The 24,584-nt window shown below is 41.1% G+C and overlaps 1 protein-coding gene across 9 annotated transcripts in view; it reads left to right on the top strand.

The window, feature by feature from the left end:
* LDLRAD4 (low density lipoprotein receptor class A domain containing 4) overlaps window positions 1-24,584 on the top strand; it is a 446,262-nt gene that overhangs the window by 188,455 nt on the left and 233,223 nt on the right. The window contains exon 4 of one of the 9 annotated variants that reach the window (XM_034641968.1): window positions 18,189-18,276. The exons of the other annotated variants lie outside the window; for them this stretch is intronic. The gene's annotated coding sequence lies outside the window, so the exon portion shown is untranslated. The remainder of the gene's footprint in view (window positions 1-18,188; window positions 18,277-24,584) is intronic. 9 annotated transcript variants of the gene reach the window in all.

The raw sequence follows: 24,584 nt of genomic DNA, 5'->3' as shown, positions 1-24,584 counted from the left end.
GAACAATTCATTTGTTGTAAAAATGAAGAAGTTGAACTAGGTCGATTTTTTCCTTCTTTGTATTTAAGCTAAAAACCCCCACAACAACAGGGGTTCCTGGGTGGCTCAGTTGGTTAAGCACATGGTGCCTCTCTCAAAAAAATCAATCTTTTTTTAAAGTTTTTTTTTTTTAAAGATTATTTATTTATTTGAGAGAAAGGGGGGTGGGCAGGAGCAGGAGGGAGGAACAGAGGGAGAGGGAGAAGCAGACTCCCCGCTGAGCAGGGAGCCTGACGCAGGGCTGGATCCCAGGACCCTGGGATCATGACCCAAGCTGAAGGCAGATGCTTAACTGACTGAACCACCCAGGTGCCCCACAAAAAATAAATCTTTTTTTAAAAAAAAAATCAAGAGTTCATCCATTTCACCCCCACCTCTGACAACCACCAGTTTGTTTTCTACATCTATGAACTGGGTGGGGTTTTTGGTTTGTTTTTGTTTTAAGATTCCACATATAAGAGAGATCATACAGTATTTATCTGTGTCTGACTTACTTTGCTTAGCATGATGCCCTTGAGGTCCATTTGTGTTGTCACAAGTAGCAGGTTTCATTCTTTTCTATGGCTTATCTTCCTGTTGTGTATGTATGTTTTAGAGTTTCTTTATCCATTCATCCATCAGTGGGTGCTTAGGTTGTTTCCATATCTTACCTACTGTAAATAATGCTGCTGTGAACATGATCCGGGGGATCTTTTCAAATTAGTGTTTTTGTTTTCTTCGCATAAATACCCAGGCATGGAATTGCTTGCTGGGTCCTCGTGGTAGTTCTATTTTTAATTTTTTGTGGGACCTTCATGATGTTTTCTATAGTAACTGCACCAATTTACATACCCACCAACAATGCATAAGGGATCCTTTTTCACGTCCTCACCAGCAACTTGTTATTTTTGTCTTTTTGATAATAGCTATTCTAACAGATACGAGGTGATATCTCATTGGGGCTTTTATTTGCGTTTTTCTGGAGATTGATCATGTAGAACATCTTTTTTATGTGTGTGTTGGCCATCTGGAAGTCTTTGGGAAAATGTTCATAAAGATGTTTGGCCCATTTTTAAAGAGGATTGTTTATTCTTTGCTATTGAGTTGTATGAGTTCTTTATATATTTTGGATATTAGCCCCTCGGCAGATATATGATTTGCAAATACTTTTTACCATTCAGTAGGTTACCTTTTCATTTTGTTGATGGTTTCCTTTGCTGTACAGGAACTTTTTAGTTCAGTGTAGTTCCACTTATTTATTTTTGCTTTTGTTGCTTTAACTTTTGGTGTCGGGTTCAAAAAATCATCACCAAGACCTGTGTCAGGGAGCTTCCCGCCTATGTTTTCTTACAGTCTTATGATTTCAGGTCTTACATTCAAGTCTTTAATCCATTTTGAATCAATTTTTGTTCATGGTATGAGATAGTGGTCCAGTTTCATTTTTTTGCAAGTGTATGTCCGGTTTTCTCAACACTGTTTATTATAGAAATTGTCTTTTCCCCCATTGTATATTTTTGGCTCCTTTGTTGTATATTGATTGACCATGTTAATGTTCTTTATTAATTGACCATACTTGGGTTTATTTCTAGACTCCCTATTCTGTCCCATAGATCTGTGTGTCTGTTTTTATGCCAATACCATACTGTATTAATTACTAAAGCCTTATAATATAGTTTGAAATCAGGATGCATAATGCCTCTAGCTTTGTTCTTCTTTCTCCAAGTTGTTTTGGCTGTTTAGTGTGTCTTATCTATCTATAAGATTGGTCCTGTTAACTCTCATAAGGCTAGGATGTAAAGACCACCAGTGGAGATGGTGGCTAGATTCATGACCTCCTTTTAAGGGGTCTCATTCTAAGAACTTACTGGACCCCTATGGAGGAAAGAGCTCTTTTCACCGCCTTTCCAACCATAATATATACACCCCATTCATGAACCTTTTCCCAGAGGTGTCTAAAACTTCATTAGCCAAATCAGTGATATTCTAAGTAGCAATCATCTTAAGACACTGTACATGTTTTGCAGTAGAGACATAGAGAACGGTGGTGTGCTTAAGCACGTGTGGTCTGAGATTCAGACTACCTGGGTCCAAACCCTTGCTCTGCAGTAGCAGCTTTTTTGTGGCATTGGGTGAGTAACTTAATCTCTCTGTGCCTTACTTTCCTCATCTATCACATGAGAATAACGGTAATAGTATATACTTAAGAGGGTTGTTGGGAAGATACTTGAATTTATGCAGGTATGGCTTTTTTGCAACAAGCAATTGTTAGGCATAGACTCACCTTGTTCACACAACTTAGTCCCCAGATGAATTTTTCCTGCCTCTGCACATCTCAACCCACTGTCAGCAGGTCCATATGTGGGCATCATGTTTGCCCATGGGGTGTGAGGATATTTCCAGAGGAGCCATTCCAAAGGGTTTTGAATGATTACAACAGTATTGGAATTAATGGGTTAAACTCACGTGGATATATGCTTTCCTAGTTCATTTGTCAAACAACAACAAGAAAAAAGCCTCCAATTCTTGGATACCCCTTGTAATTTGAACTTAATATTCCCTTGTGACTAGTTGTTCCCAGTGCATTCACTGAAGATTAATTTCCCATTACATAATGAATGTTTATTATATATTTGTCATTTAAATACAAATTTTTTTGCTATATTTTATAATAAGGCAGAAATGTAATTTAAACATACATAGTGCTAAACGGGTTGGATTCTGTATCTTTTTTGTTGACCTTCCTCCTTTTTGTCTTGCTAGATGTGAGGAATACTTCTGGGCCTGGAGAGCCGGTCAGCACTAGTTGTCTTATTAACTTTCATTGATTTTTGTGCCAGGCACTGGGCTAGATGCTGGGAATAGAAGGATGAAAGGACTTAAAAAACAAAAGAACATTTCATTTAATAAAAACACTATACAGTTGACTTGGATGGCAGGCTTCTTCAGGACAGCATGCCCATGTCATATGTATTTGTACAGTTATTTTTTAATGTGGAAAAAAAGAGGGAAGCATACAAGACTTGGAGATTTTATTTCCACATGTTAAAAAAGTGCCATAAGGGTGTTTTACGTGTCTATGTCCCCTTTAAGATCCTGGGAGCCTTCAGAAATTTCCATTCCCAGCAGGAATTTGGAGTTGGGTCCAAGTCCAGAGGGTTGAGGGTAGGGCTGCATCCCTCAGGAAGCTCAGACTTGGTACTCAGCACTCGGTGTGGAGCCCAGACTGACTGGCACCAGGCAAGTCCCTCTATTTGTGTAGCCCAATTCACAGGTGAGCAGACAAAACTCTTAAATATGGCAACAGGGATGGAGACCCTTTAAGATGGTGAAAAGAGTATTTATGATAGGAGCCCATGGCTGGAAATGAACCAGGGTAGTAACAAATCCAGCTGTGTTCACATGTATTTTTATAAGTTGATCAGGATTGAGAGCATATGTGTGGCAGCAAATCTTTCTTCTCTCTTATATCCTTTAAAAACACTAACCAGGAGGAGGCCTAATTTTTGCCTTTAGGATGACTGAGGAATGGATGTGGTTTATTTATAGGTCCATGACCTGAGTCCTCCTCTTAGATTTATTCATTTGGCACATATTTATTGAGCACTTGCTATATACTAGGAACTGTAGTAGGTACTGGGGTTATAGGGATGAACAAGACAGAGATAGGCCCTGCACTCAAGGAATTTACAAACTGGCTGGGAGACAAGTAATATAGAATTAAACAAACACATGGCACGTGATGTAATGATCACGGGGTATTATATAACAGTCACTGACCTCTACCTCTGAAACTGTAATACATTATATGTTAATTAATTGAATTTAAATTAAAAAATTAAAAAAAGAATAAAAATTTAAAAAAAGAAAATAAAGTGGGGAAGAAGATAAGACAGTGAGAGGGAATGACTGTTCCTGATAGAAGGGTCAGGGAAGGCCTCCCTAAGGAAGAGGAAGGGAGAGAGCATGTGGAGATGCAGCAGGAGTTCTGGGCAGAGGGCCCAGCAAGGGCAGAGGCCTTGGGTTCACAACAGAGTTGGTGTTTGATGAACGGCAAGACGGTTGTTTGGATGGTCACATGCCCTGGAATGGGCTGGGCAGATGGGTGGTTCCTGTGCTTTTGTTTTAATTTGTTTTGATTCTCACTGTTCTCTCCAAAGGGAGGGAGAATCTGGGCGAGTATCTGTAAATTTTAGCTAGCACTGTTTGCTATATATTTAGTACATTATGTCTTATTTTGAATCACTGCTTTTTAAAAATTGTCTATCTCCCAAACACCGAGTCCACTAGGAGAGTTCCATATTCAAGGTCAGTTCTTGGACTTCGGTTTCTTTCTTTCTTGGCAGTTTCTAAGCACATTGCTCAGACATGTTGATACAAGTGTGAGAGAAACAACTGCAGGTGGTGACTGAGCAAATTCTCATTGTTAGTCACCGAGAAATGTGGAACAGAACAGCGAGTCTAGTGGGAGAAAAGATGCTCCATATAATGCTCTCCTCACGTCTGGGGAGAGCCTGTGGTTCTTTCCAGCAGAGGTTGAGGGACATGAAAGACATGACAGACATTTTGCATCTTAGCACCCCCAGTTTTGCCCCCTCAGATGCAGACTGCAGTCATTTGGGGCCAGACGTGTGGAGAATGGGATCTGCTTTCAGCCCTGGTTCTCATTTTCTAAACTGGGCTCCCCTCAGCCAACACCAAGGCTATTTCTCCTTATGCATCCTTTCAAAATGCCACCCTCTAGCAGGTAATATCATCACCAGTGTACGTTGGAATTTATTTTTCTTAGATTTCTGGACTTACTTCATAAGCACAGTTTCCAAGGTGGCTTGTCCTTAAGCGGGGCAAGTACATAACAAAATAGTGATGGGAATCAGTACCAATGGCACTTTGCCAAATCACTTTTTAATCTTGCCATACTTTGTCTCTTCTCACTTAAAATGAGAACATCTGATGCACTTTTCATGATATTTTCAGCATTAAATACCGCCTTTTAAAAAGATATGCACCAAAAATACCCTATGTCCTTCTCTTCCAACGCTTCTCTTGAGGCTTTCAGCTCTTGGTTCCTCTTTGCTCATAACTACATGAGCTTCCCTGTTTGTTCGAAGAAGTCAGGCACAGCCTATTGCCCTTTCTTCAAAACCAAAGCTGCTGCTCTTGTTACAGGACCTTGCTACGGTGACCTGAATTCATATTTTCATTATAAACATCCCGTTTTCAGAAACTCATTGCTTAGCAACGATAGTTGCCCAATAGCTAAATCTTGAATTGTGAGATTTTTATCTCCAGTAACTTGAATAATTTTTATAATCCAGATATGTTTCCAAAACATGTTTTTGGTATTGAAGGGATTTTCTTTTTTTTATTAAAAAGAAACTTGAGAAAAGTTTTAAAGTCTCTTAGATTTTAAAAAAGTGAAAAACACTGTAACTTTTAGGATCCCAAATCCAGGTGCATTTTTGTAAATAAGAGTTATAAAAGTTCTAACTCATGTAAGTATTCCTAACACTTTGCAGACATTTTTATAGCTTCTAGGTCAGTGCTGTTTATAGACAGAAGTGACTAAACATATATTGAATAAATGAGACACCAAATATTTGTAATGATTGGGTAGCTCTCCCATAATTTGAATTCCTAATTGGTGATCCTAAAGAATGTTGTTGAATGAATAAAAGTCAACCAGGTGGGAACTGTCTAATGGTTGTATCTTAAGGAATTTGTCAAGAACTTGGGTGAAGGTGATAAAAAGCATTCTTATCAAATTCTTTTTTTTTTTAAGATTTTATTTATTTATTCGACAGAGATAGAGACAGCCAGCGAGAAAGGGAACACAAGCAGGGGGAGTGGGAGAGGAAGAAGCAGTCTCATAGCGGAGGAGCCCGATGTGGGGCTCGATCCCATAACGCCGGGATCACGCCCCGAGCCTAAGGCAGACGCTCAACCGCTGTGCCACCCAGGCGCCCCCCGTCTTATCAAATTTTCAAGTGACAGGAGACTGGAAGGAATTGCTCAGTCCTTGGCTGACGTAATCAAAATTTAGAAAGATAGCAATTTTAAAATATCATGATGAACCAATCCCGGAATAATACATGGTTGAATAATAATGGTACATCCTTTTGATGAATTACTGTGTAGCTATTACAAAGGATTTTTGAGAAGAGCATTTCATGTCCTAGAGAAATGCTTATGATATATTTTTAAGTGAAAAAAAAGTAGGTCATAAAATAACATGAAGATGATGATCTTTTTTTTTATACTCAGGAGCCGACGGTATATTTCGATCTACACCGAAATGTTAATGGTGGCTACTTATGAGTGGTAGCATTAGATAGAATTTTTACTTTCTTGTACTTATCTGTACTTCCAAATTCTCTCTTTTTTTTTTTTAGGTGAAAATCAAAATGTTTTATAAATAATGGATCAATAATGACTCTTACTTTTTTGGTAAAAAAAAACAGTCGGCTGTACATGTCCAGTATAGCTTAATATTATTACTTTATAATACCATGATTATTAAAAGAGTATACATATGAGAATGGATACTAAAACTCTCACTGTTGGCTTTGGAAACAAATGACAGTGAGGTGAATGTAGGCAGTTCTTCCCATTACATAGTTGTGCGACCCTGGTTAGTTACTTAACCTCTCTGGGCCTCAGTTTCTCTGTGAAATCAGAATTAAAATGATCTCTGAAACCCCCTTCTGATGGTGAACTGTGTGATTTGATGATTCTGTACACCTGCATCCTGACCTCATTTAGTTGTCTTTCCTTGGGGGGGGGGTGTCTTACTGCCTTGTAGAAATCTCCTGGACTATGTCTTTATAGGGCCCAGAGTGTAAACAAACAATTCAAATTGGGCCTAATCTATTTTACATCTAAAAGAGAGGGTGTGGGAGTCTGTGGCCTTAACAGCAGGCTTTTTCTGTTGTTTGTAAATCCCAGGATGATGGGAGTTGCAAGGATAAGGAAGAGAATATTTGGGTGAGAGAGAGTAAGATGGTCTACAGGCACCCTGCCCACACCAGGCTAGAGACAGCTCTGGTTTTTTCTTTGCTTGTTTGTTTGTTTGCTATTTTGTTTGTCTTTATAGAGGAAAAATCTATTTTGCTTGTCTACACATAACACCCACACCTTTGGCCACCAAATGTGTGGAGCTTTCCCGTACCAAGCAGCTCTGTGACACCAGCTGGATAATCTTACAATTTAATGCGATTCTGACCATCTACCTGGAGTCAGCATCAGATCCCACAGGGTAAGGGCTCAGTCCCACATGACCTCCTGCATCAGAGGTCAGTTGCAAGTCTAGATTTTCTGACTGGCTATAAATTAGAGATTCCTGTGACCCCTCCTAGATTGCATTAATTTGCTAGAACAGCTCATAGAACTCAGAGAAACATTTTACTTATTAGATGCTAGTTTGTTTCAAAGGCTATCTCTCAGGAACCGCCAGATGGAAGAGATGCTCAGGGCAAGGTATGTGGGAAGGCGTGGAGCACCCGTGCTCTCCAGGAGAGCCACTCTCCCAGCACCTCCTTGTGTTTGCCAACCTGGAAGCTCTCCAGACCCTGTCCTTTTGGGTTATTTGGAGGCTTCATTGCATAGGCATGATTGATTGAATAATCACACAATTGGCCACCCCTGGAAACCAGCCCCTGTTTTTCGTGGTTTCCAAAAGTCACCTCATTAACTTAAACTCAGATGTGGTTGAAAGGGGCTTGTTGTGAATAACAAAAGATATCTTGGGGGTGCCTGGGTGGCGCAGTCATTAAGCGTCTGCCTTCGGCTCAGGGCGTGATCCCAGCATTCTGGGATCGAGCCCCACATCGGGCTCCTCCGCTAGGAGCCTGCTTCTTCTTCTCCCACTCCCCCTGCTTGTGTTCCCTCTCTCGCTGGCTGTCTCTGTCAAATAAATAAATAAAATCTTAAAAAAAAAAAAAAAAGACATCTTTAGGGCTCTCTTATCGTTTAGGAAATTCCGAGAGTTTTAGGAGCTCTGTGCCGAAAATAGGGACTAAGATCAAATATGTATTTCTTATTATAAACCACAGTATCACAGTCCCACCACCTACCCCCATGGTTAATGTAGCCTGGAAAATGACTTTTACTTCTCCTTTTAAGTATATTTTACTAAAAGGCCAACTGATTTCAAGTTCTGCTATTTCTTGATTAATGTCCTGTAGGGTTGACAGGTGCCTTAGAGACTGGAATTCTTTCTTTTTTTTTTTTTTTTTTTTTTTTTAAATATTTTATTTTTTTATTTGACACAGAGAGAGACAGCCAGCGAGAGAGGGAACACAAGCAGGGGGAGTGGGAGAGGAAGAAGCAGGCTCATAGCAGAGGAGCCTGATGTGGGGCTCGCCCGTAACGCCGGGATCACGCCCTGAGCCGAAGGCAGACGCTCAACCGCTGTGCCACCCAGGCGCCCCTGGAATTCTTTCTTGAACATCTCTGATAATGTAGTTTTACATCCTGAACTTGACCCCTCCATTCAGGGGTGTGTGCTGTTCACAAGCCACCCTTTCCTATGGGGGCTTTGCTGTCACATTGCTCTGTGTTCTGTTTCTGGTCCTCTCTAAAGCACATGTGCACATGATACTTCCAAATCCAGACGTCTGAAGGCACAGAGTGCAGTGATATGTGACCTCAACTTGGGGTATATGCTTAAAAATGCAGCCCGAGATTATATTAATCTTTTTGGCAACCCTCCCACCCTGGCACGGCCTACTTACTTTGAGTGTCCTCCGTGCAAGTCATTGTGCTTGTCACAATGTGAATTGAGAGATATGCTGAGTTACTGAACATGAACACTCCTCATTGTTTTCATGGGAACTGTTGCTAGGCAGGATTTTCTCCCAAAGTAATATTTTTTTTTTGTTGTTTTAAATTTATGTTTTAGATTTTTTAAAAAGTAATTATACAAACTTAGGACTTATTTTAATATTCATTTCAGTTGTCTGTGACATTTCAGAAACACATGCAAAGAACAGAAATCCGAAATCTATGTAGGTTATACAAGTAATGAAAAAAAATGTAGTGCGAGAGAAACCTAATGAAGATATATTGATATAAAGTAGGTGTGACATAGCAGCCTAAAGTGCCCCTCTTTCTTGAGGACTGTTCTGTTCCCTGATGCAGTGTGACCCCCTGGGGAAATGGCTTGGTTGTCTTAACTATAGCTTCAGATTTGGTTTTTGATGAACAGGTGGTAATAATTATTAATGATAGTAAGAAATACAGTGTTATTAGCTGCATTTTATTGTCTGTGAACCGTGGGTCAGACGCTGTAGTGAGCACGTCCTGTGTACCATTTTGTTTAATCTTCACAACAACTTTAAGAAGTAGGTATGAAACCTGTTTTATACAAAACAAGCCGAGGCTTACAGAGACAATGCGGCACAGCTTGTTGATGGCACAGTTGGAATTTGTACCCAAGCCCATGGCCTCAACTAGTCTATGTGATCTTCCTGAAGTACCATGTTGAGAATGGAAGCTATAAACTAACGAGTTTGTCTCTGCCTCTTCAAAGACAGCACTATCACCAATAATTTGATCTCTGCCACCCGTCTTTTTCCTCATACGTCAGTACCATGGGCACAAGAATGATTTTGAATGAAAAAAAATGTTGAAATATGATATGTGGGTGTGTGAGCATTTTCACCATTCAAAATTTTTACCATTGAATTGTTTGAGCATGGGTGGGCTCTCTGCCCCTCACTGACTTGGAGGGTGTGTGATGGTGCTGGGAGTGTGCGTGAGCACCGAGGGGCTCCTGGACCCTTTCCTCGAAAGCAGATGGTTCTTCCCTAATTTCTCTTTTTTTGTTTTGGACTAGTAAAGTTTTTGTGAAGATTCTTACTATGCATCTTCCAACACACCAATATCACATGTCTTTATGGAGACTGATACGGTCACCTCTAGTCTTGCAGCATATGTCATTCTGGGGTCTAACAGAGCTACACACCATGACAGCTGCCCCTCATCAGAGTGGTGTGCCCAGGACTTGTAGACAGATCTACCCTGGATTCTTATTAACCAGCCCTCCTGACTGATAACACCTGGCCGATTTCTAATTCCAAGTGACCTCACAACTTCCAGCTGGTAAGACTCACATGTCTCAGTTGGGAAGGTGGTCTTGAGGTACTAAGGGCTGGGTTTTGCAAGTTACTTGGCTTTCTGGAATGACAGTGACCTGTAAACAAGAAGCTGTGGGTCCATCTTTATTGGGAAGTGACGTGAGCCATGCTACCTAGGCTTTTGTTATTGTTACAGAGAAGATGAAGGATCTGGCATCATGTAGGACCAAGTCAGGATCATATAGTAAGGAGGACACTTTGTCCTCTTTGTCCCATCCATGTCATGGACCACGTGATAATTATGCTTACTGGGGGACGTGCTTCCCTGTTACGCTAAACCTGTCTGCTCCAGAATTTCCATTCATGCTTAATCATCCTGCTTGCCTCTGCAAAGGGAAACTGGAGTGGAGCTGGGGCAGACCCCAGGACCTGATGGACTGGAACACAGAGCCAGGTGCATAGCACACAATTTCTCATGGCACAAGGGCTGACTCACACCTGGCAGCATATTACCTCTGCTTGCCCGTCGTGGGACCTTAGTATAGCAGTCTCAGCACTCACTGGGTGAGAGGACACACAGGGAGGTAGATGGCCAGGAGCCTGTGCATGCTCACAGGGTGAAGTGTATGTCCTCCAGAGGCCCTGCCTGTCTGTGAGGTGAAAGGTGACTGTCAGGGTGCTAAGGATCGGGTGGTGTGGCAGTTGAAGGTGGATTTGAATCCTTGACCTTTGGAGCCCAGACACTGATTCAGCAGTAAAATAAAATGTTTATTAATGACAATTTAAGGCCAGGACTGTTGGCCTCTGCCCTTTCATATGTCCCATAAATTTAACATGGTCTGACATACTGTGGAACAGAAGAATAAACAAGGCACGTGGTGGTATGGATTTTAAGATTTTTTTTCTGATTGTTTTTTCTTTGCAGTGTTTTGGATAATCTGAGAATGAGAAAGAGAGAAGAACTTGGTAGATTTTTCTTATGATTGTTTCAAATGCACATATTATTGTTCATTACTCCTTGACGTCACCTGCTTATTGGGGTGCTTCACTCATAAAGGCCAGCCTGTGATTATACAGCTTCTCTAATTTCATTTCTTATCAGAGGCATACAAAAAGTCTTGCTTATAGGAAAATGCCATTTCCCTTCATTATAACAATGGATTGAGGGTGGTGTAACTATCTTGAATATTTCTTGCCCCATGTTTGTAGAACTACAGTGCTGAGGCCTTAGATTAACACTGTGATTAGATGTAAAGACGAACAAGAGAAGGGTCTCCCGTCTAGTCACTTTTATTACCTGACTCTTCTGATCTGTACCAAGATTGCCCAAGGGAGGAACTCTGCCAGTGCTTTCTGTCCAAGGTTTTGACCTCCATTAGTGGAGATGGCTGTTCAGAGCTCAGAGAACCACCTCCTGGCCAAATGATAGGAATGCAGCTAGCCACTGTCCAAAAAGGGTACCCTGGGTATTGACAGGAGTGGGCTGCCTGTCTGTGCCTCACAGACCTTTTTGTCACACCCCTTACAATACTTTCTAATGACATATTTATGTGGGTTTTTTTCCCCCCTAGTGTTTGTCTCCCCAAGTCCCTGAAGCTTCTAATGTCTACTTCCAGCACCTAGGACAAAATAGGTGCTCAATAAATAGTGAGCAAATAAGTGAACTTCTCTGGAGGTAATTCGGCAGTGCATATGACAACATACAGCCATTAAAATGATGCAGGGGAGGCATTTTTTTATAACATGAGAAGTATTGAAGAGACCCTAAGTAGGTAGTCAGTTTGAAGCATATTACCCTTCCCCACCCCCATTGTGACATCTCCAGCCTTGGAGGTCTCTACATCTTAAAATTGCTTGTGTTTTCTTTTTCTTTCTTATTGACATAAAATAGTGTCTTACAATTACTGTCCCCTTTGATTCAATTAAATATAGCCTATTAAAAGAAATAGAGTAGGTAAACTGTGAGCCCATTTTTGTAAAAAAGATAATGCATGCAAATTAAAGAATGGTCAATAGAAAGGACGCACCTTATTAATAGTGCTTTCTTTTGGTTCGTGAGGTCATGATGCATTGTCTTCTTTTCTCTCTTAACTTCTTTTCCTTTTTCTCTTGTTTCCAGTTTGTCTAGGTTTTCTAAATTTTGTATCGTGAATATGAATTACCTTTTTGAGTGACGGAAATTAGCTTAAAATCACTCTACAGAAAGTGATGATTTTATTTGTTTTAGTGTGCACAGAGTAAAGATGTCTGAGCACACTGAGTTCAGAGGGGTTGAGATTGTGCCTATGTGTCTTAGCCCCACCCTAATCCCGCAAATAGGTTTGCCCTTGATGAGCTCGATTCTGTCTGTTTCCAGCTTTACCTATGTTACATGAAATTATTACACCATTTTCTCTCCCCAGGGAAGTAACTGGGCCACCTTCCTAATGTAGGCAAGGCATGCCTCCTGGTAGTGAGTGATTGGGCAGAGCCCGGGAGGGGAAAGCTGTTGCCTCCACTCCCCTGCAAAGGGAAAGGTGTGTGAAGTCCCCCTGGGGATGATGTGTAAAATGCTTTTAATTGCCCTCTAGGGGATCTGGCCTTGACTGTAGATAATTCTACACCATACCATTTGTGGTTATCTTGGCTATGGATTATTAAATGACCTTGCATCTTTTTTATTACTGGTACATATAGGAAAGCTTTAAGCTACTGATAGGTGAAACTGTTAACCTATTATATCTTATGTGGAACTTATATTCTTAGAACTGTATCTGCAACCTGTATTTCATCATTTAGTACTAGAATATATGCAAGTTTTCCATTACATATTGCAATATGAACATCCCCTAGACTAATTCTTGCATTAGATATAGTTCACAAGAATAAAAAGTGTTATGGGATGGAAGAGAAGTGACAACTCTTCCCTATGGAAGAATTCCAGTTATTACATGTAGATGAAATGAGGAAAATAGAAATTTCTCATTAGAATACCATAATAATAATTTCTGTAGGTAATAGGTGCTGAAATTACTCAGTGAAAGTTAAGAAGAAACAAGATATTTGAATAGTCTGAAAGTATCTCCCCCCAAGATAAATATTTATTAATTACAAAGAAAAAATAATAACTTTACAGTTAGAGAAAACTGGCAGACATCAAGCGCTTAAGGTTTAATATCAGCAGTAATAAACATATTCTCATTTTGTATCCCTGGATAGGATGCTATGAGAGGGGAGGATTGCCTCTGTGGTATTCTTCCCTGTATGCATAATCTTAGTCTAATCATGATAAGAAATGATACAAACCCAAGTCAAAGAACATTCTAACAAACACCTGACCAATACTTTTCAAAAGTGTCAAGGCCCTGAAAGACAAGGAGAGATTGAGGACCTGTCACAGATGGAGGAGACTAAAAAGATGGGACAAGTAAATGAAACCTGGGCTCCTATATTAGATACTGGAAGAAAAAAAAGACATTAATGAGGAAAATTGGCAAAATATGAAAAACGTCTGTAGTTAATGTATTGTACCAATGTTGCTTTCTTAATTTTGATAAATGTCCTATAGTTGTCAGATTATAACACTAAGGGAAGTGGGGTTAAAGGTATACAGGAACTCTGAAGTATTTTCGCATCTGTTCTGTAAGTCTAAAATTATCTCAAAGTAAGAAGCTAAAAAAATTCATTATGGATATTTATGCCCATTACATGAACATACAACTTTGCTAATGCTTATTGTCTTGCTTGATCATCTGCATTAATGGGTGGAAACAGCCTATATGGAGTCCAGAATTACAGATATTGGTTTATATGGGACTTTAAAATACAGTGTATGTAAATTTTTTCCCTTCTTCAGATTTGTCTTGTGATTAACCTAACAGAATATGAGGTGAGACCAGAGAGGTTCGATGCCTAAAACAATTCATAAAATTGATAACACATTTTATGGGAAACTAAAAGTTCTGTTTCTAAAAGGATAGCTTGATTTTGGTGATGATTTTTTGGCTAGTGGGAAGCAGAGATTCAGAACAAACAAGAGGATGAATTTGTTGTTGTTGTTGTTGTTGTTAGGATGGATTTTGAGTACAGCAGCTGCCCGTTGCAGTTGGAGGTCTACGAGGCACACAGCTGCCATAGAAGGTGGCAGTGAGTTATAAGCAAATCTACATAGATTCTTAATGAGGAGAATCATCTTTTTTAGTCCCGGTATCTCATAGTTTTGCCACAGTAGGTGCTCAATAAATGTCTGAACAAAGCTTTTGCTGTAAACTAATGTTACTACCTCATTAGTGACCTCCTGTAGTCACAATGGCCTCATATAGAAGAGTGGGTAGTTCAGTTACTGTTGTAAGCCTGTGAGTAGAGTTTTTTTTTTTTGTTGAAATTGGCATTATAAGACTCAACCCAGAAGTTTACACTGAATTCTTAAGTTGATGTTTGCTCAGGGTAGCACCCTAACTCCTTCATAGCAGTTAGCTCAGTGATACGACTTTGCCTATTATTGCACTGTTGGCCTCTTCCCTGTGCCCATCTTCCACACTGGCCTTGTCACACTACCTGCTCTCCTGCAGAGCATGGCATATCCTTTACCATTGGCCTCTGTTTGTTGTTTACTGTCAAGCATCCTCACCTTTCTCCTCTCTCTGAGAAATTCATATTTATCTTTGGAACTCAGGTCAGCAAGTGTTTCCTCTGTGAACTCTACCCTGATCACAGGACTCCATAGTTCTTTAGTATAACATTTATCATGGTGTTTCTATTTAAATGAATTAAACTCATTCATTCATTTACTCATTTATTCATCTGATATTGATTGCCTTTTATGGGCTGGATATTTGAGGAACTAGAGAGACAGCAGTAAAAGCACAGACAGGGTTCCTGACTTTATGGGCCTCCATTTTAGCAGGGCAGGAGGACATAGCTAATTAAGTAAATGATCTGTGTACCTATTTCCATAGCTAGATTACGAGTTCTTTGAGGGCATGGATTTTGTCTCCCTTATTTTCATAGCCGTAGTGTGTAGAATAGCAATCTGGCTGCTTGTAGGTGCTCGATAAATGTAGAAATGAACTGAGCACTTAATGTGTGTATTTGCACGTGATTATATGGCTGATCATTTTACTCTCAGCGTCCTCCCGAATTTTTATTTATCGTCTATGAACTGAGCTAACCAAAGGAAGACTTACTGATTTCTGTCTTTGATGTACTGGAAGTCCTGCTGCTTTCTTCTTATACATGGTGAGGGTGACATATGTGACAGGATTCATGCAATACAAACCAGCAGGATGGGCTCTTCTTGACCTTTCTATCTCATACCACTATCTCCAGGTCAAGCCCAGGAGGGTGCACTGGGTTCTTGGAACTAAGGTCATATGACTGTACCCTGGCTGCTAGTGAGGCTGGAACCCAAGGCTTTATTTGTATTTGCATTTTCTGTTGTGAAGGTGCTCCAATTCCCCCAGGACATAAAATAAGGAATTCACTAAACAAAAAAGTTTCAGTGCCGGTCAAGAAAACAGAATTGTAAATGTATATATACTAGTCGCTGAAATGCAGTTGGTTGATTGTTCATAAATTCCAGCTATTTGTGTTTAAGCTGATAGAAAAATTTGGACAGAGTAAATGAATGCTTCTGCAGGAGTTTGTATCACAGTATATTTTAAATGTGTATCAAGCTGTTTGTAAACTGCATTTTTCTTTTTAACCCTATCTCCATTGTGATCAGGTTTATGACTTGGGGGCTTGTAGTTTTCCCAGAACAGTATCTTTTACAGAAAACAGCATGGTGGAATGTGATTTGGGAAAAGGGATTGAGTCTCTGCTTGAGTACAGAAATTACATCTTTAGAAATCAGGGAATTCTAGTCGATCATTTAGTCAGGTCAACAAAATTTACTGGATGTCCAGTGTCCATTGTCGTTGCTGCATAACTTGCATTACTAAGTTTTTCTAAGGCATTTTTTATCTTCTTTCTATGAAAGAATACAGTTGGCACAGGAAATCATTGGGGAAAACAAGAATTACAAAAGTGTTAGCATTTCTAGCCAAACCCAGGGTTTATGGTAGTTAAATAAATGGGTGCCATTTGCTTTGGTGGTATTCTGGACATATTTTCTCAAGCCATAGGTGAAGTATATCGTCAGCCACACTACGATCAGCTATACTTCGTCCTACAAATCCCTGGTAGAGGTCCACCTTGTATCTAGTTTTGTGCTTGGCTCAAAGGAAATATATAAAGATGAACAAGTTGGAGAGCCTGCCCTTACGAAGCAGGTCTCCTGACTGAAGGGACAAACAGGTAGGCTTCGGAGCTACGCAGACTGGAGAAACTTTCATTCCTTCTATTTCTTGGAGTCTGTTTCATCCTTGCAATATGGGGTTATTGATACCTACCTCAGTGGATTCTTCAGGGCAGTGTATGTACAGTGCCTAGCTCAGTTCCTTGTACAGTCAGCATCACTGTTGTCATTGTCACTTAGAGGCCAGAGGGTCGGCAGGAACTTGGATTTTGCAGAGGGAAATCATGTTTCAGTTTTATAATTATATGACTAATTGGAGAATATGATAAAATCACCCATTGACAGGATGAACCATTTTTTACTTACTTTTTCATTTCTGTGTTTGCTGCAGCCTAGCAGGAGGTCCATTAAACCAAAAGGCCTCACTATCATTTTAGGTGAGGGACAGCAAATGAGGAGGCTGGCTTTTAGATAGCTGCTTGCACTGTCTTTAGCTTGAAGTGTTGGGGAGCTCAGTAGGAGGGAGTCCACAGGACCCTAAGCCCTTTGACAATATAGCCCTTCTGAGGGGGCTTCACTATTCGCCATGAAGTAAAATCCCTAAATACTGGGCTCATACCAAAAAAAAATAAATAAATAAAAGGTACAAAAATTTTTTGTGAAGCATACGTAAATAGTTCTTTGGAGATCGCCCTTAGTCCTCTTTTCACTCATGATCGTGAATAATTGAAATTCATCTGCAGTTCAAACTGGAGGTAATATATTTGGTGGCACCCTTGCATGGAAGTCTCTATACAATGCAGGGTCCTTAGTCCCAGAAGTCCTGATTTACTCCTCAGCTAAGAGGTTATTCACATTTCTAGAACATCCACAGTCTCTTATGACCTGAAAAACTATCATTTTTATTTATTCATTAAGATGGGTAATAGCCTAGAGGAATAACATTTCTCCAGATGATTATCATCCCCAGAAAGTGGGGTTTGTGTATGTCCATCCATCCTGTGGTATGCTTGGGTTGTTGGTAATACTGTTATGAAGAGCAGCAGGGGAGGTCCTGATGCTGTTCCTCTGAGGATGGGGTATGGGTGCTTTCTGCATCGAGGGAGGTGTGGTTGCAGGGCACACGTGTCTCCTTCATGGTCAAGAATATCTGAAGGAGACGGCCATGGTCCCAGGGCTGTGAGGCACATTGTGCCTCATGAGGGAAGTGGATTTGTTTTTGAACAGCTGCAAGAGGTAATATGTGAGGTGGACGACACCCTCAGCTTACCATAGGGGCAAACTTCACCCCCCAGGAATCTACTGTTTCATCTTTCCCACAGGATTCCAATTCTCCAAGGCTATTGTCTGGAGAGAGGGACTTCTGGCTGCTTCATCAGTCAGCAGGGTGGGTGGGCAGGCTTGTCAGCCTAGACCCTGAGTGGGTCCTTCCTGAAGCTGCATGTTAGTTCAACAGAAAGCCTTCCAGGATGGAAGGTTGGGTAGAGAGGACTGTGTTTGGCTGCCGGCCTCACCTCCACAGTGCTTCGCCCACTGTGGAGATCTTTGGTAGACTCTATATTGGCTGTTAGTCACTTAGTGACTTGCAGGTCTGGGGGTTGAAGGGAGGGTCAACCAGATCTTCAGTAATGACATGGGACTGGTGGAGGGCTTTGAGTGTTTGTGATAATGGAAGCTGCTGGTTGAATGAAAGATAAAAGAAAAGGATTCAGTGCAGGAGGGCAGCAGCCTAGGAAGCAGGGTCATGAACTAAGACAAGGAATACCATGGTTGTCCAGTAGGACATAATGAGGAAGTTAACGCTGAGAGTAGTTTAAAGTTAAGTTCAATGCTAGAAAGGTCATCAGAAATCTTCTATTTAGTGTCCTCATTTTTTTCAGGTATGAAAAACCAAGGCCCAGAGTTTAAAGTCATGCAACCACTTTTTAGCAGAGCTGATACTGGAAACTGGAGTCCTAACCCCTAAGTGTGAGTCTACACCCTGCCACACATTGGCTGTTCTGAACTGTGGCAAATCATCATCCTCGGTATACCGTTGGTCAGGTGGGCCCAGTGGTGTCCAATAATACCTCTTATGAGTTTGTTGTGAAGCTTAAAGGGGACAATGCACAGGAAGCCCTTTGCCTAGTTATAAATGTGAGTGATCATGAATGATTGCCATGTTCACCAACCAGAACATGAGGCAGCCCTGGACCTCCTCAGGTTCTTGCATTTTTTTTAAGTTTTGTGAATGGGATCATCCCAGCACCATCACCTTTTGAAATTCTGGTTTTTGTTCCCAGTTTTCTTTCCAATAATAACAGTGACTTTGTCTTTAGTGGTTTGCGGTTCCACCTTCATTCACGGGACCATTATCTTATGTGATGCCTGAGGTCAGCAGGGCTCATTATCACACCCTGCTGTAGAGATAAATAATGAAAATAGACCTCATCTAAGAACCACTGTGTCAATTCTATAGCGGCTTAGGGAAAGGTTGGTGTGTACTCAGATGTCTGTGTTTCTTGGTAAAATACTGGTGCCTATATCTAGTGGAATAAGAGTTCATTCACTCACTTATTCAACAAAATTTTATTTTCTGTTTGTAAGAAAATGTAATTGCTATAGCAAAAAAGCTATACTGCATGTTATTGCTAAAAAAAATATGAACTGCACAAGATTGTAATAAAGGGTAAAAAACAAATTTGTTATACTGGAAGGTATCATTAATAATCATAGCACACATTTACATGGTGCTCTCTATGCCACACACTATTCTTGGTGATTTCTATGTATGTTACTTGAGTTAATTCACGTAGCAACCTTATTGAGATAGATACTATTTCTGACTCATTTTTGTAGGTAAGTGACCTGGAGCACAGAGAGATTAAGTGACTTGTCCAGCGTGGCCAAGCCAGTAGGTAGGAGAGTTGCACATCAAATCCAGGTCCTCTGGCAGCAGTATCCACTCTGAACCACTTTGCTACACTGCCTCCGAAATCAACTGCTGCATTAGAAAGATGAGGGCGGATAATTGTGAATGAGAAATGGCTCATAGCTTGAGTTTCCACAGTTCACATCTTGGTGTGGTAAGGAGAGAGCAGGCCAAGATCTGATCAAGATTTGGAAATTAGAAAAGTATTTTAAGAAATGGATTCACGAGGTGCCTGCCTGGCTCAGTCAGAAGAGCGCGTGACTCTTGATCTTGGGGCCGTAAGTTCAAGCCCCACATTGGGTGTAGAGATTCCTTAGATGAACAAATAAATAAAAACTTATTTCACTAGAACTTATAAACAATAAATGTATTTGCATAAATTGATTCCTTCTCGCTCATGTTTACCCGCCGTAATTCACTAGCTTTGTGTAAAACTTCAAGGCAAAGGTAAGACGCTGAGGACTACCAGTTTTTTCTACTTTAGAGTGGTGGCCTGGATATATCTCCTAATTTGCAAATAGTGATTTGATGGTTTGATACATTTCCAAGCACTTGAATTTGTGCTCCCATTACAGTGGCCTGGATTGTGGCCTGTATATGTCAGGAGTCCTTTTTGCTCAATTTATTGTAAGTAATTTTTTGTGTGTTTCCTTTTATCTACCTTTCTTACTATATGTTTTACAACATGGCACATCGTGACAGTACCAGGCTATGTTGGAAATAACATTCATCTACTGAGGAAGAGGGCCCTGGGAAATAAAAGGCTTTCCCAGTTCTGTGGCTCACCTCTTGTTTGAGTATTGTCATTGGTAGTCCTGGAGGCTTGGCTTTCCAGGTGTTCACAAGTCATGAGCCCGCACTGAGCCCTGAACACTGGCTTGTCACCTGAGACCCTTAAGGGCTCATCCTGGCCTCCCTTGGTAGCGTCTTCTCCACTTAGTCTCTTTTCTTCCTCCCAGCGCAGCCCAGCCCTGGCCGTTGCGGGCACTCAGTGCTGGAAGCAGGCTCCCTCATGCTCCCCTACTCCCGGGCACTGAGTCTGTGCTGGAACCTCCACCCATGCCTGGATACTCACCTTTAGGAGCCCGCTTGCCATCTTTATCGGGAGTCTCACCTGGTTCTGTCAACTCACAGCCCCTGTGCTCTTGTCTGAGTTGCCGTCTGGGACATGGAGGCTTATGCCATTAGACCTTGCCTGTGCCAGGCCTCTTTCAGATCATTCTTCCTGCCTGAGGGGCTTTTAAAACTGTGTCTCCTATTGATGCTCTGAATCCCTTCTCATGTTTTCTTTGTCCCTCATCTCTTATGGGTTCTGGGTCTTTATTATTCCCTTGTGGACACTTGTCACTATGGACAGGCCTCAGGTCTAATATAGTCAACTTTTGAATAACCCATACTTTTGTATGTTGCACGTCGATTTACCTAAACTGCCTTTGGTATGCCAGGTTCAAAGTTTTGAGCAGCAGCTAGTGAACAAACATTTTGAGATGTGGCTGGCTGGCACTATCGGCCAGACAGTAGTTTGGTTCCAAAAGCATACATACATGGGCCAGGCACTGTGCCAGAGATAGAATGCTGACCTGTCACTCGTAGCTCCCACTTTTAGGGGGTTTTCCGTTCAGTCCTGCCACCTTTAGACTCTGAACAGTCAGGTTTCAAAACCAGACAATAGAAAATCTGTATAAATGAAAGCAAAGATTTTTTAATTCTATGGTGGCTTGATTGTATGACATAGAAAACTTTTGTCACCAACAGTAAAAACTTACTGTAAATGCTTCGGTTGGAATGTATTTTATTAGCGTTGTAAATTACCTTAGGGTTATATTTTTAGAATCATTAAGAGTTTAAAGGGGTCCCTTAAATTTGTCAGTTATACTTTGCTGCATTTTATTGGGGGGAAATTATGTGCTATAATGGTATTTGGAAATCCATGTAAATTTTAGGACAAGGACCTCTGTATGTAGACATATATAACACAGATTCATGTCCTTTGATGTTCATTCAGTCTTTTTATCCTTTTACAATATCTTGTACAATATAAGGGATGATCCAAGTTGGAAAACAGCATGGAAGTCACTAAGACAGAGTTTTAGATTGTGGCTTGGCCCAAACTTAGTTTCAGATATAATATTATATATCTGGGAATCTTTTAAGTTCTTTACATGAATCATATAATTTCATCCTTAAAATATCCCCATGAGATAGCTTGTGAACTGTGACCCAGAGAAGGTAAGTAACTTGCCCAAGATCAGCTAGGTAATCAATGGTTGCACCAGGATTTGAACCCAGGTGGTCAGATTCTAGTTCTACCATGTTATAGCTCCTCCTTTCTTTGGGCCTGAAATCTCTCATCTCTAAAATAAGAGAGTTGGATTACACAATTTCTAGTGTTTCTTCCAGCCCTAACATTCTCTGTTCTCAGCTGGTTGAAGACCGGACACACACTCCTGTGCACGTGTTCACATAGGCCCCACATAAACAGATGTCAGCTGAACGGTCTGGTTGAAATGCCTGCATAAATACTGTGCTTCATGCCTTGGATGAGGACAGAATCTTTATGCCATTCTGCATGCACCTTCAGAGGAGAAGCAACTGTTTGTCCCTTGCTCATTGGCTTCCACACTTGTGATTTATAATGGAAAAAGTGCCACAATATTGAGAACCTTTTTTAAAGAGGGGAGGTTCTTGAGACACAGCCTAGCAGAGCACGGAATGTCTTTTTAACACCTTAATTCTTCACAAATATAAAGACCATGGGTCTTAATTGAAGATAAATTTCACAAAAGCATATTTGAGCTTCAATGTTTATTCTGCCAGAGACATCTAAGTAAAATGTTGCTCGGGCTTTGGAACCCAAGTGCAGAGCTTCCTTGCATGGCTTATAGAACACAGCAGTCCCCATTCAGCCATGGCTCATCACTTCCTGAGCTTTGCAGAGGGTAATGGCTGAGTATGAAATACTTACTTTAGAATACTCTGGACAGCATAGAAAATGTTAGTTTTTGCTGGTATTGGAAGGCACTTCAATCCTCTGTGTCCCAAATGTACAAGGAACTCAGTGTAGCCTGGCAGATGCTTAAGTTGGCAAGATGTTCTCATCTGAGCAGCCACTGAGTGTGGCAATAAGATGGGGTAGCTCCCCTCAGTACCCTTCCTCCACATTATACAGAGAAAAACATACCAGGGTCACTGAGCAAAATAATCATTGACTATTTTAATAGGAGCAGAGATTATCTTTCTGCATTTAGTACCACTGACTAACTTTTTAAACTCTCTGTAGAATGGGATAGCTGTGCAGGATGGAATAGTCAAGTTGCCTTTCAGGCCCTTGCTGTCAGTGATTGTGTGTACGTGTGTGTGTTTGGGGGCATGTGTTTGTGAGTCCATGTATGAGGATACTTTTGTTTGTCTTGACACTCCTTTCCAGATCATTTGTGTCCTGGGGAGAAGCAGTAAATAGGTGGGGAAGTCGCGTGGAATTTAGGAAGCCGGCCTGGGTTCTGCCCCACTCTCCTCCAGTCTGTAGATGCTGCAGCATGGTCACCATTGCCACAGGAGCCCCCTCTTCCTGCCCCTCCACCTCTGACCTACACACCGTAGCTGGTGTGGGCCTGGAGGCCCAGAGCCAAGGGCAGGGGAAAATGAGCATGTGAGGAATTGTTTTCTGGCTTTTCCCCAGGTGACCGTCTGCTCAGTGAAGCTTTCTGAGCGTCAACTTCTTCATCTAAGGTAATGAGCAAACAGCCTCTAATACAGGACCTGGCATACGTAGTTGTTGACCAAAGGCTAAGTGATGGAATAAATAACAGTGGGGATAAAGACAGTAAAAGTTAAGGGCACCTGATGTTTGATGACGCTAAGGTTGGAAAGGTGACTGCTTTTGTTTTGGATAGTCTGAGGGGGAGGTTGAAAATAGGGAAGCTGACGCTTGTCCACGGCTGTGGAGGAACCAGTACATGTGTTCTACAGATAAAAGAAAACAGTGGATTAACTGTAAGAAATGCAGAAGAAAGAGTGAGTGTGAGCACCCATGGACTCAGCCCTCCCAGTTCCAGAAGGAGCTGAAGTCACAGCTCAATGGGAAATGTAGTAAAGGGGCTTTTTCCTAAGTCTCCTTAAAGTCAGAAACTTTCTCCTTGAAAGGCCCAAAATTGTCAGAGTTTTAGACAAGTGGTAACTCACTATGATTACACCAATATTAATGAGATAAAACAGAGGCTCTGGACATTAATAATATTACAGACATTTGCTTATCAATCCTCACTTAGCAGATTAAATTGTACCCAGCCAGTGAAAACTGCTGGGATTAACCATGGAGCTCACTCAGCAACCTAGGCTTCTCCTAATAACTCCAGAGACACACTCCTTTCCCAGCATCACCTTTGAACTTCTGGTCAGTGGGGATCACATTACCAAGATTAATTGGGTTTTTCCCTCTATGTGCACCTGAAGAATTGTAGAAAGTCCTGTTCATGTGGTTCCTTCTCACATATCCTTTATCTCATAAGTAACCTGTGATCATTGACATTTTGTCATTTTGGTGTAGAATTTGTGTATCATTTTCTCTGTGTGAAAAACATACATACTTAAATTATTCTCTAGTGTTTATTGGCTCCCTATTTGGACATGTAGTGGAGAGGGGGTGAGTTTGTATGATTTACACAGCTTTAATAGCTTAAATTAGCAAAGACAAATGGGCCCTTCTGATCCAATGTAAAACCAGTGAATGAAACATGTTCCACTTTTTTATATATCTTTGACTTGTATGTCTGTGGTGAAAGCATAGATTTCAGGTGCAAGTGAAAGAAACAAACTGAACCCCAAAGTCTACTTCTCTCTTCCCCTCCCCCCGTACTTTGGATTCAGTTTAAGTCCAAGCAGTTATTAATCACCAGCCAGCTGGTGGGGATGCAAAGACATGACGTGTTGTGGGCTGGAGAGGTCTCACCAGTGGGTGAGACAGACAAATAGACAAACAATGACAGCAACATGACAAGCACTGTACTGGAGGGATGTGCTGGTTGCCATGGGAACACAGAAAGAGACAGCGGTATTTTATTGTAGTGAGAATGGAGAGGTTGGGGAAGGCTTTACAGACATGGCACTTTATTTTTTCTCCTGAAAGGTCAGTAAGCATTTGTCAGGTAAGGGGTGGGGAAGAGCAAGTCATTCTAGGCAGGAGAAATAGTGTGCACCAGAGCACAATGATGGGGAGCCATGATGTGCTTGAGAACATCTTTGTGTTTTGGTGTGTCTGGCTTCCAGGGTGATGTGTAGAGGAGTTGGGAAATTAGGTTTGTAAAAGTCATCAGGAGAGGGGCGCCTGGGTGGCACAGCGGTTAAGCGTCTGCCTTCGGCTCAGGGC

The sequence above is a fragment of the Ailuropoda melanoleuca genome, chromosome 14, assembly GCF_002007445.2.
Source record: "Ailuropoda melanoleuca isolate Jingjing chromosome 14, ASM200744v2, whole genome shotgun sequence".
Lineage (NCBI taxonomy): Eukaryota > Metazoa > Chordata > Mammalia > Carnivora > Ursidae > Ailuropoda > Ailuropoda melanoleuca.
The sequence above is the reverse complement of the archived record's forward strand: the minus strand, read 5'-3'. Positions and strand labels throughout refer to the sequence as shown.